The sequence below is a fragment of the Ambystoma mexicanum genome, chromosome 11 (genome assembly GCF_040938575.1).
Source record: "Ambystoma mexicanum isolate Mex_15411 chromosome 11, UKY_AmexF1_1, whole genome shotgun sequence".
In the NCBI taxonomy this organism is placed as follows: Eukaryota; Metazoa; Chordata; class Amphibia; order Caudata; family Ambystomatidae; genus Ambystoma; species Ambystoma mexicanum.
In genome coordinates, this window is record NC_090934.1 from 1,453,701,448 (window position 1) to 1,453,722,945 (window position 21,498).

At 46.6% G+C, this 21,498-nt stretch overlaps 1 protein-coding gene across 1 annotated transcript in view; it reads right to left on the reverse strand.

The window, feature by feature from the left end:
• IGDCC3 (immunoglobulin superfamily DCC subclass member 3) overlaps positions 1-21,498 on the reverse strand; it is a 460,612-nt gene that overhangs the window by 312,457 nt on the left and 126,657 nt on the right. The window lies entirely within an intron of this gene.

Below are 21,498 nucleotides of genomic sequence, written 5' to 3' on the forward strand. Positions count from 1 at the left end.
GTACTGTTGTATACCTCTGTAAAGCGCTCCTTTATGCATCTGTTCAGTTGTATACCTCTGTAAAGTGCTCCTTTATGCATCTGTACTGTTGTATACCTCTGTAAAGCGCTTCTTTATGCATCTGTACTGTTGTATACCCCTGTAAAGCGCTTTGTTATGCTTCTGTGCTGTTGTATACCTCTAAAGCGCTCCGTTATGCTTCTGTGATGTTGTGTACCTCTGGAAAGCGCTCCTTTATGCATCTGTACTTTTGTATACCTCTGTAAAGCACTCATTTATGCATCTGTACTGTTGTATACCACTGTAAAGCGCTCCTTTATGCATCTGTACTGTTGTATACCTCTGTAAAGCGCTCCTTTGTGCATCTGTACTGTTGTATACCTCTGTAAACACTCCTTTGTGCATCTGTACTGTTGTATACCTCTGTAAAGCGCTCCTTTATGCATCTGTACTGTTGTATACCTCTGTAAAAGGCGCTGTTATGTATCTGCATTGCTGTGTACCTCTGTAAAGTGCTCCTTTATGCATCTGTACTGTTGTATGCCACTATAAAGTGCGCCTTTATGCATCTGTACTGTTGTATACCTCCATAAAGTGCTCTGTACTGCATCTGTACTGTTGTATACCTCTGTAAAGGGCTCTGTTATGTATCTGTATTGCTGTGTACCTCTATAAAGGGCTACGTTGTGTATCTGTACTGGTTTATACCTCTGTAAAGCGGTCTGTTATGCATCTGTACTGTTGTATACCTCTATAAAGCGGTCTGTCATGCATCTGTACTGTTGTATACCTCTGTAAAGGGCTGCATTATGCATCTGTACTGTTGTATACCTCTGTAAAGCACTCTGCCATGCATCTGTACTGGTGTATATCTCTGTAAAGCACTCCTTTATGCATCTGTACTGTTGTATACCTCTGTAAAGGGCGCCGTTATGTATCTGCATTGCTGTGTACCTCTGTAAAGCGCTCCTTTATGCATCTGTACTGTTGTATACTTCTGTAAAGCGCTCTGTTATGCATCTGTACTGTTGTATACCTCTGTAAAGGGCTCTATTATGTATCTGCGTTGCTGTGTGCCTCTATAAAGGGCTACATTGTGTATCTGTACTGTTGTATACCTCTGTAATGCGTCTGTCATGCATCTGTACTGTTGTATACCTCTGTAAAGCGCTCCTTTATGCCTTTGTACTGTTGTATACCTCTGTAAAAGGCGCTGTTATGTATCTGCATTGCTGTGTACCTCTGTAAAGCGCTCCTTTATGCATCTGTACTGTTGTATGCCACTGTAAAGTGCGCCTTTATGCATCTGTACTGTTGTATACCTCTGTAGTGCTCCTTTGCGTATCTGTACTGTTGTATACCTCTGTAAAGCGCTCCTTTATGCATCTGTTCAGTTGTATACCTCTGTAAAGTGCTCCTTTATGCATCTGTACTGTTGTATACCTCTGTAAAGCGCTTCTTTATGCATCTGTACTGTTGTATACCCCTGTAAAGCGCTTTGTTATGCTTCTGTGCTGTTGTATACCTCTAAAGCGCTCCGTTATGCTTCTGTGATGTTGTGTACCTCTGGAAAGCGCTCCTTTATGCATCTGTACTTTTGTATACCTCTGTAAAGCACTCATTTATGCATCTGTACTGTTGTATACCACTGTAAAGCGCTCCTTTATGCATCTGTACTGTTGTATACCTCTGTAAAGCGCTCCTTTGTGCATCTGTACTGTTGTATACCTCTGTAAACACTCCTTTGTGCATCTGTACTGTTGTATACCACTGCAAAGCGCTCCTTTATGCATCTGTACTGTTGTATACCTCTGTAAAGCGCTCCTTTGTGCATCTGTACTGTTGTATACCTCTGTAAAGGGTGCTGTTATGTATCTGCATTGCTGTGCACCTCTGTAAAGCGCTCCTTTATGCATCTGTACTGTTGTATACCTCTGTAAAGTGCTCCTTTATGCATCTGTACTGTTGTATACCTCTGTAAAGCGCTCCTTTATGCATCTGTACTGTTGTATACCTCTGTAAAGCACTCGGTTATGCTTCTGTGCTGTTGTATACCTCTAAAGCGCTCTGGTATGCTTCTGTGAGGTTGTGTACCTCTGTAAAGCGCTCCTTTATGCATCTATACTGTTGTATACCTCTGTAAAGCACTCCTTTGTGCATTTATACTGTTGTATACCTCTGTAAAGGGCACCGTTATGTATCTGCATTGCTGTGTACCTCTGTAAAGCGCTCCTTTATGCATCTGTACTGTTGTATACCTCTGTAAAGCGCTTCTTTGTGCATCTGTACTGTTGTATACCTCTGTAAAGCGCTCCTTTGTGCATCTGTACTGTTGTATACCTCTGTAAAGCGCTCCTTTGTGCATCTGTACTGTTTTATACCTCTGTAAAGCGCTCCTTTGTGCATCTGTACTGTTGTATACCTCTGTAAAGCGCTCCTTTGTGCATCTGTACTGTTTTATACCTCTGTAAAGCGCTCCTTTGTGCATCTGTACTGTTGTATACCTCTGTAAAGCGCTCCTTTATGCATCTGTACTGTTGTATACCTCTGTAAAGAGCTCTGATGCTTCTCGAAGCTAGGCCCGCGCTTAATAAATACCATATTAATAATACGTGCTATTTTTAACCAAGGCTCCTTGGGGTTGGGATGTACACATGATAACAATTCCTAGAATCACATAATCAAGTGAGTACACGTAATACTTCTCCTTTTATTAACATGAGAGATAAAGGGCTGAGTCGTATCTGGAAGGATTATGATCAGTGACCTGCAGTAAAGTAAAAAAGACTGCTCTGAAGGAGTGGGCTGGGGGTCTGTGAGGGCCTGGCTGCTGTTACAAGTGATGCTGCAGAGTGCCGGGGGGGGGGGGGGCTTCTGCCCCCCAGGGCCCGCAAGCATGTTAAATGGTCAGCAGCGAAGCAGTATCTTTCAGAGAGAGAAGCCAAGGGCTTGGCGTGCCCAGTGCACCAGGAACAAAGCGCTCATTGACGGAGGAACCCTGAGCTCCTCGTGTGTTTTGGGGTGGGGGCATGGGCTTGGGAGGAAATAATTGGGGTTGAGGACTGCCAGCTCATCCCGCACGGGCTGCTATGGGGACAGGCAGGCTCCAGCAGCCCCCCACCCCTGGGATACTCTGCTAATGATGAAAGGCTCTCATGTCATTTCTTTGTCATTCCCCATTGCCATCACATTTCCAGGGGTGTGTGAGGGGTGGAGGCGCGGGGCGCGCAGCAAGATGGCGGTCGGCAATTGCTCACCACATGCTTTGGGTATAGCGTTCTTTCATCCATGGGTGACATTTCAATGGTCCCCCCCCCCCGAGTACATTTTACCAAAAAATAACTCATTGAAATATATAGAGGGAAATGGAAAAGTATATATAAGGGATGGGGGTGGTCAGGAATTTCGATACGTTTTTCAGTAAAAAATACTTGGGGGGAAAAAACCCATCGAAATTTCACCCATCGATGTAATGATATAGAACCATGCTTTCGAAGCGAGGGTGGAAACAAGTCACAGGGCCTTAGATGAAATGATGTTCGGCTCATTACAAACCTTTATCAAACGCACACAGACTCTTTTCCCCCAATTCAAGATCAGTTCTGATGATTGAATTTATGGTCTCATCCTAAAAACATCAGATGCATGAAATATTTGTTTCAAACACCTCCTTTAAAAATGTTAAATAAATTGTAGCCGTGAGATTTTCTCCTTTTAGGAAAAAAATCCAGATTTCGTCTGCTTCCATTGCTTGTTGCTCTTCGATCAGTTTGCCCATGTATTTAGTTCTTAGATTGGTGAAGCCACGACAGACCAATGTCACGTGCGTCAATGACTCGGTCAGCTCTCTATTCAAACAGAACCTGCATCCCAGAGGGACGGATTACTTATGAATCTGTAAAAGCTGATTCGTAGGAAACAAGTCTAGTCTGAAGCGCATAAACTGATTCCTATACCACTCATTGGGAGCCTTGATCAGATGCTTAGGGAGTACGCCCCGAGCCTTGGTTTCCTGCCTTAGGGCATTCTGCAGGCGGTGCACATGTTTTTCCTCTTGGGTTTTAATCCAGTCGTCTTGCCATAGTTTCGATTTCACCTTTGCAGGGATGTTAATCAATTCTTCTAGATCAGACTGCAAATATTCCAAGATCCAAGATCAACCGGCATCGAATAGGCCATTGCTCCATAAGAGGATTACCACCTCTAAGTAGTTTATTTTTCAAAATTTTGAAGTGACTCAGGAGTCAGCAACATGCATTACCGAAAAAAGTGCAAGCGTTTTCCACTATGTCCTTGCTTGTAATGAGGTGAGGCCCAGTTCGTATCTGATCAGTGCGGTGGAGATTATGTTTGGGAGCTTCAAGATTTTTCTCCAAAAAGCACCCTCCAATGAGGGCCAAATCTCCCATGGAGTCAGGGGGAATCCTTAGGCTACATATATTAAAGAGGGCACCACTTTTAGTTGTAGAAGGACAGGAACGGTATGATGGAGAATTTGCCCTACCTTGTTTGGATCAACTTCCCTTGGCCGGTCAGAATCTTCATCCTGGATTTCAGGGTCAACTGTCGAGGTTGATCATTCCTGCTGTTATTAATAAGTGTGCCTAGGTATGTAACCTGAGTGACCTTTGTGAATGTGAAATAGGGCTTTGCCCGACCATTTTGTTGACCTAAGACCATGATCTTCGTTTTTATGGAGTTCATTGAAAGTCCGTTGATATTCATATATTCCTTGAGGGTGTTTATGCTCCTCTGTAACCTAGCAGGAGTTTTGTCCATTAGCACGAGGTCTGCATAGAGCACCCTTGCAGGTTTCTCTTCTCCAATCTTAGGAGGAAACGCTCTCGCCTTGTCTAGCGATTCCACTACATCTGAGAGGAACAGGTTGAACAAGGTCAGAGCCAATGGGCATCCTTGTTTCAGGCCTTTGTAGGTTAAAATGCAACTGGTCAGCAGACCCCCGGCATTAAGTCGCATTTGTACACTGGTTGATTGATAAAGGGACTTGATAGCGTCCTATAATGTGGTTGGGCAATTCCAGGCCTCCATTTTTGCCCAAGGTAATTGATGATCTATACTGTCAAACGCCTTTCTCAAGTCGATAAATGCCAGATAGATGTTTGTGTTGTTAAAGGCCTCAGCTTTCAGAATGTTCAATAAAAAGAGGTTCAGGGCTGTGCCCACACCCTTGACGAAACCCATCTGCCTAGGATCCTCTCTCCCTGTTGTCGTACTCCAGGCCTGGAGTTGTTTCAAAAGGAAGGCGGCAAACAGTTTACATAGGGTGTCTAGAGGCCAATTGGCCGGTAGTTGGAAGGATCCGACCGGTCGCCCGCTTGTAGATCCGGACAATTATCGCCTTTCTCCATGATTCAGGGATCTCACCTCTTCTCATGATCTGTTTAAAAAGATGAAAAATAAAGGGGACCCAAGCTTCAGGCATTTCGTTGATCATGTTATTCGTAATGCCATCAGAACCCGAGCCCTGCAGTGATTTGCTTTTTTTATAAAGAGCTACATGTCCAAATGATCCAACGGGAATGGCCAGCCAGAGTTATTTTTATTGATCACTTCTTTTTTTTTGAGCCATCACCGGGACCAAACAATTTTTCATAAAAGCCGATCGATCCATGCTTCCTCTGATACCGCATTTGCCACTGAGAACGTGCGCCGTGCGTTTCCTTCATTCAGCATTTGCCCAGATCCTAACATATCCTTTTTGAGTCGGGCAGCAAGTGCAGAGTCCTTTTGATAGATCTCGGCTTGTATAATAATAGTACTATATATAGTACTATATATAAATATGGCCTATCTAAAGCGTCGTAGATTAAATTGCTATATAAAAACAGATTATTATTATTTCATTTGACTCCCTACCTTTTTCAGAAACTGGAGAAGAGCAGAACTGTACCCCTGCTTTACCACCACCTCCTGTTAAAATACTAAACTCTACGAATTATGTAATTTTTGTTTCTTTGAAGCCAACCATTTTTTGGACAGATGGCATTTTTTTCCCAATACCTGCTATTTATTATTGCCTTCTAATCCATGTGAAACTTGTGGAGGTGAACTCCTGCCCAAGCTCTCTACCCGGTGGCCCAATTCATGTCCTGTACCACAGCTTGAGTGAAGCTGAAGAGCCCTGGTCTGTCCTATGACCGGGGTCACCTGGGCATCAATTTCACTGACCTGAGGGGTCACGGTCCAGTGAATCTCTGCCCGCACTGGCTAGGGTTTTGTAGTAGCGATGGGGTAAGCAGTACCTCATTTGTGTGCCACTCATCAACTAGATAGTTAGATTTAGGAGAATCCATGTTTCCAGACGAGAGCCCATTTGTCCTGATCCCAGAGTGTTACTTGGGAACAGTGGTGTTGCATGGCGGGCGTGGGTTGAGATGGCGTGAGCAATAAAGTGTAGGGGGAACGGGATGAGTAAGGTGTAGTGCATATGTGGAGAGTGGCAGGCAGGTGTGCTCCTGCAGTGTGTGGATACGGCGGTCCAGTGGTTGTAAGGTAGGAGGTGAACATTGGGAGTTAGAGCTGGGGAGCTGGGTGGGTAGGAAGGGATTAAGGAAGTCTAGGCGCTGGTTGCCATGGCTGCAGGATACATACAAGTACAGCGTGGTTAACTATGGGATGTGCTGGCCCTTACCCCGTTCCTGATTTCTTCATATGATCATCGCATGTGTCTTATTCCCAGGACTTTGTGGACAACCAAGTTTTCAGCAGATTTCGGAAGGTGAGGTAAACCTCAAGGGAGCAAATTGAATTTTAAGTATTAGAGGCCACTGCTGCCTCCTTGGCGTTTCTTGTTTGCGCATGGCACCATGGCAAAGGCAAACACGCACGATCTGGCCATTTTGCCAGTATATAACTTACGATTGCGCGACTTCCGGTTCCTCGCCATGGAGGACTCGTCAGGCAAGGAAGGAGGATTTGAACTGAATCTTGTGTTTAACTGGGCGGCCATTGGAGGGTTTGCAACACTGGGGATGCAGGAACCCTTTGGGTACATTAGTAGGGTGGCTGCAGCCTTCTGAATCAACTGGCACCAGGGCTCAAGCCGAAGGCCCGCCCAGTTTTTGAGAGGGTGGACACCTTTCTCCTGTGTTTGTAATGAATTAAAACAAATCAACATGTTCTTTAATCACTTGAAGTACGCAGTACCCAGCCGGGGCGCGCGGTTACGCAGCTGGGGTGCGCAGTTGAAAGGCAACACTGTGAGCCACAAGACTAAAAGATGTCTGTATGAAGACACCATGAAATGTCTCCTATGTTCACTTTCTGTGACGTCTATTCCCAATGCATGCGTCACCCCCAACCCCCACACTTTTTTAAATCTATCACTCGAGCCCTGACTGGCACAAATGTTGAGGACTTGGGGTTGCAGCGCCTCCATCCACATCGACATATTTCAAAGTGATGGTGTGGGATTTGGGCTTGTCAGTGGCAGCTGAGAGAGTTCCCTTGCCGCCTTTTATCCTCACAATTGCCCCCAAACCCCCGCCCCTTCACGCGACTTCCACTAGCAAAGTCCCACACTGCCAGTCGCTCTTTCATTTCCTCATAAATTAAGATTCGCAACGGCATGAAAGGAGTGGGGTGAGGGGAAATAATGAGGTGATTTTGGGGGGAGGCAAGTGGGCCAGGGCAGGAACCTCTTCAGGCGGCACAATGCCTTCTCGGTTCGAGCCCACCCTCCGTTAATTGGTGCCCCCTATGTCCGCCCTCTATCAAAGGCACCAGTTGGCCCAAATTAGAGTGAAATGCTTGTGTTTACTTTGACAGAAAGTACCTGGAGTCAAGCTGTCAAACTGTCGACTCTGTCACTCACGTAGCCCCCTCCCCCAGCCCATGTGCGACACCCATTTATACTCCATACAGAGACGGAAAAATGGGAGCCAAGAGGCCTAGGCCGGCCCATAAAGGCGCCATGCTGGAGAGGCAGTGGGTGCCGCCATTATGCAGGGTTGGCCGCCAGCCAAGTGTGGCTCCACCCTCACTTCCCTCCGGAACACAAAAAGTCAAATCCTGCCATTCAATCGTTCCCCCCAAGATACCAGGGCAAGGGGTCTTTTCTCTAATGCCTTCCTAAAGGCAGCCCCAGCCATACGGGGAGGGAGGGCGCTTTCTAGGCAGAGTAGGCCCTAATTAACTGTAGGAAAAGCGGGGAAATGACAATTTGCCCGGATGGCATTCACATCTTAGAATAACACGTTATTAGAGGAGAACAATGGGGGGTTGTGTGTGTGTGTGTGGGGGGGGTGGAGGGGATTTTAACCGCTGCTTCCTCTGGCCCCAGGCACCTCATTCGGAATAATGGTGGGAAAGGGTGGTTGAGTGGCTGCTCAAGTTGGTGCCCGTCTTTTCGTTGAAAGGCCTGGCGGTTCTCATCACCTCCACCCCCACTCCAGGATATGCCCCAGTGTCCAGCAGCAGCAGCGTGGCGGTGCAACTTGCACACAGTGGCGGCCCTCTTCCACTAACCGGGGCTGCCATTTTGGGATTCAGTCGGCGAAGCCGGCAACGCAGTAAACATTGCCACTTCTCCACTGTTATTTTTGCTACGTCATTCCTGAAGACGGTTTCCTCGTCTTCTGAATGCTACCTTATGTCTTTTCTACGCAACTAGCGCCTAGATGCTGCCGGGCTTTGCGCGCTGTTACAAATGTAAAAATGAATAAATTGGTACACAAACATGTTGCCCTCCCCAGAAAGGGTGGGGTGGAGGGCACATGGCGGCAGAGTATTCCTTTTGTGGGGTGCTCTGCGATAGAGCCGTTACGCGTGCTTGGATGAAGCAAGAACCGGGCTATGCGGGGCGGGGACAGCCCAAGGCTGGCAGCGGGTACATTTACATAACAATCAGCAGTTAGCAATATTTTAATTATTTACAGCTGGGGGCATGGCAGGAATTAGGTATGGGTTTGCGGGGGATGGGTGTTCCCATCATAGGACTGGGGGGTTCATTCTACACCCCAAGAGCGGCCTTGAAGGAAGTGGAAGACCGCTCTTGAGCTCAGGGGGCAAGGAGTTCCTGTGGTGGGGAGCCAAGAGGGTGCATTAGTTCAAACCGTGGCTGGAGTTTGGTAAGGTGTGTAGTGTAGGGTTTCTGGGAGGCAAGCCTGAGAGTTTCCCTTCTGTCTACTTGTCTTACTTCTAATCATGGTGAGGGCTACTCAACCATGGTGCTGCTGTCGCTGCCTGGTTATTCCTACCAGGGAAACTAGGTCTATCCAACTTGCTGTGCCTGTGGCTCAGTGGACTAATGCATCCACCACAAGAGCTTGTGCTTGATCTTATAGTCACAGGTTCGAATCCCGGCAGGTCCACTCAGCCCTTCATCCTTCGGAGGCTGATAAAATGAGTACCATTAAGGCTATTTGCTTCGCCTCCACTACTCACCACCTCATCATCAAGCTTGCAACCTAACCGTCCACCCCCATGCTACCTCCTTGTTACCCATCAGTGGGACGGCCAGTCTGGCCGCCCCATCTCCCACTATTCACCACATTGCCCTCTCCCACCCAAACTCAAAACCTAATCACCCCATACCACCTCCTTGCTACCCATCAGTGGAATTCCCTTTCTGTAGTAATGAAGGACAATTTTTGAATAGTTTCAAGTTCGCCTGTAACTCCTACCTTCTCTCCTAGGAGGGAGCCCCAGCATTTTATATAGATATCAACCCCCTAGTAATCCCATAACACCTTCACCACTACTTTGCATGTGCACATATTAGTGAATACTATTTTTTACTAAAGATGTATTCAATGTCTGTCTTGTTATGTCCCCATGTGTCGTTCCTCTCCACCATCTGGTTTAATGTGTTACCCGCTACACTATGTTTTCACTGTAACCGTAGGGTCCTTGGTGGGTGGGGTTCATCAATCCTTACCACCTTATACACAACCCGTCTACTCCAAGTGTCCTCTGCAGTTTCACCCCACCAACAACAAGCTTGAACATCATGGCCAAGGAGGGTCCCAAATGACCCCAGTGACTTCTACCTAAATAATGTTTATTTTCGATACTCAGTCTCATAAAGTACTTTAACACCCTCTTTGCTTCCTCGTTGTCTCTCCCCGTTAATGTTTGCACCTCAGGCACCTCTGGTCCAGCTCAGTGTCATGCCTCAGGCTGCCTCTTCACTCCTTCAGGTCTGCCCCCAAATCTGCCTTACTGGCATGCACGCTCCTCCTCCCTGATCCTGCTCCATGCAGCCTCTTCTGTGCTGTTCGCACCTCCCCCTTCTCCCTCCCCAATATCCACAATGTGTTGTCCCCATAACTCACCAGCTTGGGACGTCATGTGGGTGTCACCAGGGGTCTGCGACCCCTGTGAGCTTCCTTACTACCTCTGCAAAATAAATGTTTTAATGTTTAAAAAAAAAGAAATTTTAAATGGTAGTTCCTGGGCACTGGAGTAGTGGGGGCCCACCACACCAGATCTGGGGGTGGCATGCCCAGTACTCACCCATCAGGGTGAAGGCTGGGCTGGGGCTTGCAGCGTGAGAAGGAAGCGATCAGTAGGGTGAGCTGACCATGACATGTGGCACGTGTTACATGCCACGCTTAGCTCCAACCCCTTCTCTTCTGGCTTCCTTGCGGCTCATATACAGGAACCAGGAAGCACTCACAGCTTCCTGGTTCCTGTTTGTGAGCAGCACTGAGGAGCCGAGGGTAGCCTGGAGTGACGGACCGAAGCTGGAAAACATGTATGGTGGCTTTTTTTGGTTTTTTAAATGTGATGTGTATTTTGTATGTGTGAAGTGTGTGCCAGATGTATGTATGTGCTATGGGTCAGTGGGTGAATGAAAGGAAATGTGCTAGTGTGTGTGTGTGTGTTTGAATGTTCTGGGCAGGTGGGTGTGTGCCTGTGTGAAGAAGGCAGTGAGAGTGGATGTAAGAGAAGGTGTGAGTGAGTGACTGGTGGGTAAATGAGTAGTTATGTGATAGTGTGTGTTTGTATATTTTGGGTGGCTGGGTGGGAGGGGCCTGTGTGGGGAATGCAGTGAGAGTGGATGTAAGAGAAGTATTGAGTGACAGGTAGATGAATGAGTAGGAATGTGATAGTGTGTGTTTGAATGTTCTGGCTGGGTGGGTGCCTGTGTGGAGAATGCAGTGAGAGTGAATGTAAGAGAAAGAGTGAGTGATGTGTGGGTGAATGAGTAGGACTGTGATAGTGTGTTTTTGAATGTTCTGGGTGGGTGGGTGCCTGTGTAGAGAATGCACTGAGAGTGGATGTAAGAGAAAGTGTGAGTGAGTGAGTGAGTGAGTGAGTGAGTGAGTGAGTGAGTGAGTGAGTGAGTGAGTGAGTGAGTGAGTGAGTGAGTGAGTGAGTGACTAGGAATTTGATAGTGTGGTTTTGAATGTTCTGGGTGGATGGGTGCCTGTGTAGAGAATGCAGTGAGAGTGAATGTAAGAGAAAGAGTGAGTGAGTGGTGGATGAATGAGTCGGAATGTGATAGTGTGTTTTTGAATGTTCTGGGTGGGTGGGTGCCTGTGTAGAGAATGCACTGAGAGTGGATGTAAGAGTGAGTGAGTGAGTGAGTGAGTGGTGGGTGAGTGAATGACTAGGAATTTGATAGTGTGGTTTTGAATGTTCTGGGTGGATGGGTGCCTGTGTAGAGAATGCAGTGAGAGTGAATGTAAGAGAAAGTGTGAGTGATGTGTGGGTGAATGAGTAGGACTGTGATAGTGTGTTTTTGAATGTTCTGGGTGGGTGGGTGCCTGTGTAGAGAATGCACTGAGAGTGGATGTAAGAGAAAGTGTGAGTGAGTGAGTGAGTGAGTGAGTGAGTGAGTGAGTGAGTGAGTGAGTGAGTGAGTGAGTGAGTGGTGGGTGAGTGAGTGAGTGAGTGAGTGAGTGGTGGGGGAGTGAATGACTAGGAATTTGATAGTGTGGTTTTGAATGTTCTGGGTGGATGGGTGCCTGTGTAGAGAATGCAGTGAGAGTGAATGTAAGAGAAAGTGTGAGTGATGTGTGGGTGAATGAGTAGGACTGTGATAGTGTGTTTTTGAATGTTCTGGGTGGGTGGGTGCCTGTGTAGAGAATGCACTGAGAGTGGATGTAAGAGAAAGTGTGAGTGAGTGAGTGAGTGAGTGAGTGAGTGAGTGAGTGAGTGAGTGAGTGAGTGAGTGAGTGAGTGAGTGAGTGAGTGAGTGGTGGGGGAGTGAATGACTAGGAATTTGATAGTGTGGTTTTGAATGTTCTGGGTGGGTGTGGGCCTGTCTAGAGAATGCAATGAGTGGTTGTCAGAGAAGGTGTACAAGTGAGTAACTAGTGGGTGAATGATTCTGAATGAGATAGTGTGTGTTTGAATGTTCTGAGTGGAAACACAGGTGTTAGATGCGTCTGATGGTCGTGTGCCATCACTTCCCATGATGTCACTTCGGTGCGGGGCCAGGGTCAAATTACACCACTTCCTGTGATGTCATCAGGGGGTCAAGGGTCGTGCAATGTCACTTCCGCTATCCCTGGCATTTTAGTGAAATGGCGTCCCAGTCCCCAGCCCCCTCCCCACCTCCTCATAGAGACCTCTATCGCCACGATGTTAGTGGGAGCAGGCATTATTTGTAGGTGGAAGGCGCGCGGGTATTAATCTAAGATTGTTCTTTGTAAGCAAATACTTTTGGAAAATCAGTTTCGGGAACAGCCAATGTAAAACTGGAGACAAAGTAATAAGCTCTGGATTCTTACTTTCCATTTGAAATATATGTTTGCCTTCCCAGAACCTAAAATCCAGCTGCGGGCAGCAACCATGTAAATTGCCCAGTAAATAAGAGTTCCTGCAGCACACGTGAGCATCACACATGCCAAATCATTCAATCCCGAGGCACATGTGCTCTATCACGCCAACCATGCCAGATCACGTATTCCAACATGTGTTCAGACTTCGCGCCCCTGGACCGGGAATATCCTTCACATTAGATTACTTTGTCTTGTTAATCATAGGGCCTGCTGCTGGATGCGCAGTCGCCCCTCTAAATGTTGGAATCTCAGAGATAACACGTTTCACCATGTGTCTTACTATGTTTACAGAGCTATCATTCGTTTGGAGAAAGTGTACAGGTTATTCCACGCCCCGGGCCCCACTTTCAGACGCTGCACGAGGGGCATGTCCCAGTGCGTGCAGGGGCCGTTCTCCAGTTGCCTGGTACATGCTTCTGCATTGGGTGCTCTCCCCCGGGGCGCATTTATACTTTAGGTGATCAGCTTTCAATCCCCTGGTATGCCATCCTTATCATTTACAAGTCCCACATTCACAATCCTCTTGGAACGTGAGGCCTTAATCTTGTTGTGGCTGACTGGCCTCCCTTCACTAGAGCTGGCTTCAATCTTCTTCCCTTAAGTTGGTTCTCTCCTTAAGGTGGGCTGGCCTTCCTTCACTAGAGCTCCATTTCCCTGGGCCACAGGCAACGTTCACAGAAACACATGGAGACAGGGAGCACTTCAACCACTCGCTCTACTAACCCCTCCTTCTCCTCCCCCTTGTCATTGGCTTCCCTCTTCTTCCCTTAAGGTGGTTCTCCCCTTAAGGTGGGCTGGCCATGTTTCATGTCACAACAAATCTTCCTTCTGATTGGTTTCTCATCAGGCGACTTGCCGGTCTCCCTATGGGGCAGCATGACCAGGCTCATGACCCATCACCCAGGTATACCAAGTTCTGCCATGGTATAGACGTGTACCTCCCCACAGGCAGCCAACCTCACAGCGCCGAACATTGACAGGCTGCAAGGCAGAATGAGTCTCTCTAGCTCACATCCAAGGCCCCTTCCTGGTCCACTTTGGTCTCATATGTCCGGTGCCTATATGCCCCGTTAATACAAAGATCAGGTTTTCATATAGCGTTTGATAATGGTTTCTACCCGCTTCTAAGCACTGTAATGTTAGCAGCTTTTGTTACCCAAAATTATGGTACTCATTCAGTTTACTGACCAAGAAAGATGAAAGGCAGAGTTAGCCATGCCGCATTAGAACCTTCAAAGTGCATGCCAGAGTCAGAAGCTTAAGCGTTGGGCTATCAACAGGTAACCAGGAAATGCAGCCAGCCTGTGAAGCAAAGAGACGCCTTGTTAGAGTGGGCCGGGGGCATCAGGGATGGACTGGGAACCAAAAGAGGCCCTGGAAATAATTGTCAAAGTGCCCCCATATTGTGCATTTTCAGCAAGCCCAACCCTTGTCCTATTTGAACATTTGGAAATACCACTCAAAAGAGGCCCAGGGTGCAGAGGCCTACCAGGACATCTCCAGAGTTTGCTATTGGCCAGTCCACCCCTGGGGGGCATAAGCTCGGTTCCACCCACAATGCACGGCACACACATGATGGGGTAAATAATGCAAGATAATAGTTCTTCTCCTGTCTGGGTTCCTTGCTGCGTATGTAATCCTTGGATTAAGCATGTCATGCCAGGTGCTTGTACAGGCCCTTTCTGACCCTGAGACTGATTCAAAGCACTAGAGTGGAAAAGAGCCGGGAAGAAGGGCACGGGAGAGAGTGAAGGGGAGCATGGGGGAATTGGGGATTTGTCACCTTGTTGTTCCGGGGAAAGCCTGTGAGATGGTGCGGTATGGTATTATCTCATGTTGTTCCGAGGGATAGCCTGTGAGCTGGTGTGGTATGGTATTATCTCGTGTTGTTCCGAGGGATAGCCCGTGAGCTGGTGTGGTATGGTATTATCTCATGTTGTTCCGAGGGATAGCCTGTGAGCTGGTGCGGTATGGTATTATCTCGTGTTGTTCCGAGGGATAGCCTGTGAGCTGGTGCGGTATGGTATTATCTCATGTTGTTCCGAGGGATAGCCTGTGAGCTGGTGCGGTGTGGTATTATCTCATGTTGTTCTGAGGGATAGTCTGTGAGCTGGTATGGTATGCTGTTTTGTCGTGTTGTTGTCCCGGCGATAGCCTGTGAGCTGGTGTGGTATGGTATTCTCTTGTGTTGTTCTGAGGGATAGACTGTGAGCTGGTGTGGTATGGTATTATCTCGTGTTGTTCCGAGGGATAGCCTATGAGCTGGTGTGGTATGGTATTATCTCGTGTTGTTCCGAGGGATAGCCTGTGAGCTGGTGTGGTATGGTATAATCTCGTGTTGTTCCGAGGGATAGCCTGTCAGCTGGTGTGGTATGGTATTATCTCGTGTTGTTCCGAGGGATAGCCTGTGGGTGGTGTGGTATGGTATTATCTCATGTTGTTCCGAGGGATAGCCTGTGAGCTGGTGTGGTATGATATTATCTCATGTTGTTCCGAGGGATAGCCTGTGAGCTGGTGTGGTATGGTATTATCTTGTGTTGTTCCGAGGGATAGCCTGTGGGTGGTGTGGTATGGTATTATCTCATGTTGTTCCGAGGGATAGCCTGTGAGCTGGTGTGGTATGGTATTATCTCATGTTGTTCCGAGGGATAGCCTGTGAGCTGGTGCGGTATGGTATTATCTCATGTTGTTCCGAGGGATAGGCTGTGAGATGGTGCGGTATGGTATGATCTCATGTTGTTCCGAGGGATAGGCTGTGAGATGGTGTGGTATGGTATTATCTCATGTTGTTCCGAGGGATAGCCTGTGAGCTGGTGTGGTATGGTATTATCTCATGTTGTTCCGAGGGATAGCCTGTGAGCTGGTGTGGTATGGTATTATCTCATGTTGTTCCGAGTGATAGCCTGTGGGCTGATGTGGTATGGTATTATCTCATGTTGTTCCGGGGGACGGCCTGTGAGCTGGTATGATATGCTGTTTTGTCGTGTTGTTGTTTCGGGCATAGCCTGTGAGCTGGTGTGGTATGGTATTATCTCATGTTGTTCCGAGGCATAGGCTGTGAGATGGTGTGGTATGGTATTATCTCATGTTGTTCCGAGGGATAGCCTGTGAGCTGGTGTGGTATGGTATTATCTCATGTTGTTCCGAGGGATAGCCTGTGAGCTGGTGTGGTATGGTATTATCTCATGTTGTTCCGAGGGATAGCCTGTCAGCTGGTGTGTTATGGTATTATCTCATGTTGTTCCGAGGGATAGCCTGTGAGCTGGTGTGGTATGGTATTATCTCATGTTGTTCCAAGGGATAGTCTGTGAGCTGATATGGTATGCTGTTTTGTTGTGTTGTTGTTCCGGGGATAGCCTGTGAGCTGGTGTGGTATGGTATTATCTCATGTTGTTACGAGGGATAGCCTGTGAGCTGGTGTGGTATGGTATTATCTCATGTTGTTCCGAGGGATAGCCTGTGAGCTGGTGTGGTATGGTATTATCTCATGTTGTTCCGAGGGATAGCCTGTGAGCTGGTGTGGTATGGTATTATCTCATGTTGTTCCGAGGGATAGCCTGTCAGCTGGTGTGTTATGGTATTATCTCATGTTGTTCCGAGGGATAGCCTGTGAGCTGGTGTGGTATGGTATTATCTCATGTTGTTCCGAGGGATAGTCTGTGAGCTGGTATGGTATGCTGTTTTGTCGTGTTGTTGTTCCGGGGATAACCTGTGAGCTGGTGTGGTATGGTATTATCTCATGTTGTTCTGAGGGATAGGCTGTGAGCTGGTGTGGTATGGTATTATCTTGTGTTGTTGTTCCGAGGGATAGTCTGTGAGCTGGTATGGTCTGCTGTTTTGTCATGTTGTTGTTCTGGGGGATAGCCTGTGAGATGGTTTGGTATGGTATTATCTCATATTGTTCCGGGGGATAGCCCGTGAGCTGTTATGATATTGTATTATCTCATGCTGTTCTGAGGGATAGCCTGGGTAGCTGGTATGGTATGCTATTTTGTCATTGTGTTGTTCCGGGGGATAGCCTGTGAGCTGGTTTGGTATGCTATTTTGTCATGTTGTTGTTCCAGGGGATAGCTCATGAGCTGGTGTGGTATTATCTCATGTTGTTGTTCCGGTGGATAGCCCATGAGCTGGTGTGCTATTGTGTGGATCATGTATTATGTGCGCTTTCACACAAAAAAACAGTATCCATCAATATCGACTTAGAGAAAGAATGGCATTTAAGGGATGATACTAATTGTAACACTGAGAATGTAGTGTACATGATCCCTTGCCCATGTGGACTTCATTATATCGGCAAAACAAACACAACATGTAAAACCAGGTTCAATGACCATCGCAGCTAAAATAGAACAAGCCCCTTTGGTGACAAATTATACTGACTGCTCAGATTCCTCTGTAGATCTAGAGTGGGTTATCCTTAAAAGGATCAAAGGTAGCAGCCAGGAGCTGATTAATAGGAGCCTGGGGACTTTGGAACAGAAGATAGTATTCAGAACTAGGAGCCGCATTCGTGGGTTGAACGACAATGTGGAATGGTATGATGTAATATGGGTTCTATTGCCAACTGCGATTATGTAACGGAGGACCTAATTTCAGCTGTTGCTGCTCAGTGATCCCGAGTTTGGGAATCTATAGATCTCCCATTGCCCACCTGCGATTAATCGGACAGGGAGATCGAGCATAATCAGGCTCGGACTGGCCTATAGGGCAATAGGACGATGCCCGAACCAAAAACACAAAATGCTAGTGTAGGCCAGTTTTTGGGTCAAAGTGGGGCACTTATTTGGCCGATGTGGGCCAGTTTGATGAGTTACTTCACTATGCGGCTAGTAGTTTTGACCATGGCTCCTGAATAAATATTCTTTAAATTTAAATTACACAATTTGCATCGCATTCTATCAGAAAACTACTCCTTATTGGGTACTATTCAAACAGTCTGTCACAAAAGGAATTAATTGTCATTTGCAATTGTGGGACACTTTTCATTGGTGCCCGAGACAATTATATGCACCAGTCCAACCCTGAGCATAATACTGTTCAAAGCTCCCACATGTTAGACTGAATGACTCCCGATTGTAAATATCCTTCCTGTTTAAGGTTAATATGTTGATTAATGTGGAACTAATCATTATCATGAGATGCTACGGATTGCTGAATAATTGACATCCAGTTTTTCCTGTTAATTTACTCATTCAGTGTTTTGTCAATGTGCGGGTGCCCGATACCGGCAATGAACCAGGAAGAAAGATTGACCATACTAAAGTTTAGGGCTCCTGCATGTGAGACTTAATAATTTTGAAGGTCAACATGTTTCTTGTTTAAGAAAATGGTTGGATTAATGTGGACAAACTATTATCATGAGATGTTAAGCCTTCTATCTTATATTGAAGGTGGGGGTTATACGATAATTGTTCATGATACCTTGATTGTTGAGTTACCTTCTACTTTGAAAGAACGGATCGGATATTCCAAGATGGCCGCCTCTATAGACACCTTTGATATTGGATGCGGCCATTAAGAACAGGTGACCAGGGCATCATATGACAGTGTCATATGATTTAGGGTGGCCATTTTGAACACACTCGAAAATACTGTTTCAAGTGGAGGTATTTGCTTGAGGTGTGCTCCAATGAGTAATGTGAGCTCGGGCTATGTTTTCCATTTGGCCCATTTGTGTGGGATTTATGCGTTATATAAGATAGTGATGCGAGTTATCCATCACTCCCCCAGAAATCAATCACCATGGAATATGTGCGGACTGCACGGGTATTATGGGTCTGTTGCGAATCTCATGTCCACCAAGAATCGTATATGTTTCCGGTTGATTAAAATATGAAATACATGGAGACATGTTACATATATCATCTTAAAGACGTTTTTTGACTTGAAGTGTACGCTATACGTGGGTGTCGGATTGGCGCTCCTTATGCGTTTCTTTGTGAAGATGTGTCATTAGTGGCTGGATACTGAAGAGCACGTCAGACTGTGAGTGACAGCAATATTGATTATTGGTGATCAGGAGCTACCATGAATTATTTGTCAGGTACATTTGTGGTATGTTACACAAGATGTTGTGGTATCGAGTGAGTGCATCATCTTGGATTAGTATGGTGGTATTGGGTTACCATTCTAGACTAAGCGCGTGTCTTTCTCTTTTAGGCGGTTAACAGAGTAGGATGTTTATGGTTCAATATTATAGGAAGAATAACCTTATGAAAATCCATTGAAGAGGATTAATATAATTATGTGAATAGGATTATTGAATCACGTGCCACATTTTATTTCATGCTCCTGAGGAACGTCCGGCATTTATCAGCAGTAGGGACAGAAACATGTTGAGCCATTTATTCTGAACTGTGTATATGTACATATCTTTGTGCATTTCATTGTGATGAAGTACTAATTGTGGCAACCTTGCACAAGAATTGGGGTGCAGTGGGTTTTGAGAAAGTAGGCATCCTTCTGTTTTTTTTTTACCTGGTATGTGTTTACATGTATTTATATCTGTGTATTAATAAATTGTCTTTATAAATATATATATTTGTGCAGCGCATCTGAGAACAGTGTATGCCTACCAGTTCAGGGCCTATTTCTCAATCTATTGGAGAGGACACACATTGTGGGTTTAGTTATGAGATATGCTGCCTTCCTTTGAATATATTATGTGTTGTAGTACCCAGACGATGGGGAGGTTGCCTAGGACAAAGTGTGAGATATACCATTTGTATGAGCTACAGTATTTTTAGCCGCATTTTTAAAATATTAATTTGGTTTTCTAAAGTAAAGTTGTGTGGTGTTTTTCTGCAATTAAACATCTTATTCTGTAACCTAAACCCAGCTGTCTGCGCTCTCTCTAGACTGTGCAGCCAGAGCACTCACCCTCACTAGCAACAAGCCTTGGTAAAGCCAACAGTGTTGTCTTTTGTGTAGGCATGGGATAGGCATTTGCCAGGCATGGCGATAATGGTACTACCTGGCTATAAGATTAGATTAGAACCTAATCTAAATATACCGGGTCATAAAATGGCAACAGCTGTAAAATTATGTGATTACATTGGCTTATATATCATAGTCATGATTGGCAAAAGCCTAATGCCCACCTCTACACAAGCCAACACTGTTAGCTTTCCCACTGCTTGTCTGTAAGAGGACTTCAGTGCAAGGAACATATATAAAGTGGCTGAAGGCACACTTGCTTAAGACATTTTTATTACACCAGTAGCACATTTACAGCCGCAGTTAAGCCATTAACTTTCAGAAGACTGCTTAGAAATAACACTAGCAAACCACAGTTTGACGTTGCTGCTTGATAATGTTAGCTGAACGAGATGCCCAGAGGATGTGTTTTGGACGGGGATTGTCAGGTAGTGGGTGAGAATGGCAAAGGGATTAGCAAGGCCATGCGCAATCAATGGGAGGGTAAATAACCAACCAACAAGCTGTTATCTCTCCTTTGAAGTTATGTTCCTTCCATCTGTGCTTCAGTGAAATAGTCCGGCTTATAGACGGAGCTTAAGCACTCCCTAATAATCGAAACTAAAAAGTGAACCAAAGTTTAAACCTCCTTGACTGAGTAAGGATTGTGTACTCAGGAACATCAGGAAGCTTAAGTTGGGCCAACGTGCGACCTTCCCGGATCCCGCTGGGGCTTGCACGCCACCGCCTGGTCTGGCGTCAATGCCTGCTCTACTGCAGGCTACTCATAAACTACACTACACTCGCCACACTTTTCCCCCTGCGTTAACCCCTCTCTTCCAATTCTGCATTGAAAAGAAGTGAAGTGGTTGTTTTCCACATCGCTTTGCAGAGCCAGGCCGGCACCCGCCATCTTGCCATCTGTTTCACAAAAGCCGCAGACTCATTGACATAGCATTTGCCTATGGGATTGCACCATTATAAAACACTTCTGTGAATCAGGCCTTCACTGTTTCCCCAGGAAAGTGGAACTGGTCCCATCGCCGGCACTGGTACATAACCTCCACCCCCAAGTGGTCTAAAGGCATCCCAGCGTGCCTGCCTCTTAATTAGAGCGCTCGGCGGCTGCAGAGCTCCTCCGGCCTTTCCCGTGGGCTTTGTTCCGTTCCCCTGACCTGTGAACACGGGGCTCTGAGCTCGGTGACAGCGCCGAGTGTAGGCCCGGCATCAAAGGCGCATAATGGGGCCTGCACAGAGAGACAAAGGCGCGGCATTAATCAGGGAATGCGCCAGAATCGCCAACCCATTCAAGCCCGGGAGACACTCCTATTCTTTGCTGACACGAGAATGGAAGCCCCAGCTTCCCTTTTCACGGAGGAAGACAGCAGCCCGCTGGGAAAAGCTGTCCTGCCCCGGGGAAAGAATGTACACACATTCCCCACCACTGGACACCCAGGGGATTTCCCGAAGTCTAGCAGTTCACCGTGACCCCCTTTCCCCTCTCTGTCTGGAGCGGCAGACGTAACTAGCCCCGCCCATTCTCATTCCTCGGGAGCGTGTTTCATACACTGGGGCAAAGCCAGGTGCATATCTCACCCAGTGGGTGCGAGTCAGACACCCTGGAGCAAAGTTTCACTTAGAAACATGAAGTTCAAACTGTACACGCACACACATCCACTACAGCGACCCCAACCACCGCCAAGAATACCACCTGAGCTATATAGCCTCACATATTCCGTTTTGTAACCTCTCCACAGCGCTGCCGTCTATAGTTTTATTGTATAAAAAGGCCAGTAATGTTGCCTTGTCAAGAGGAGATGGGACCCCTTTC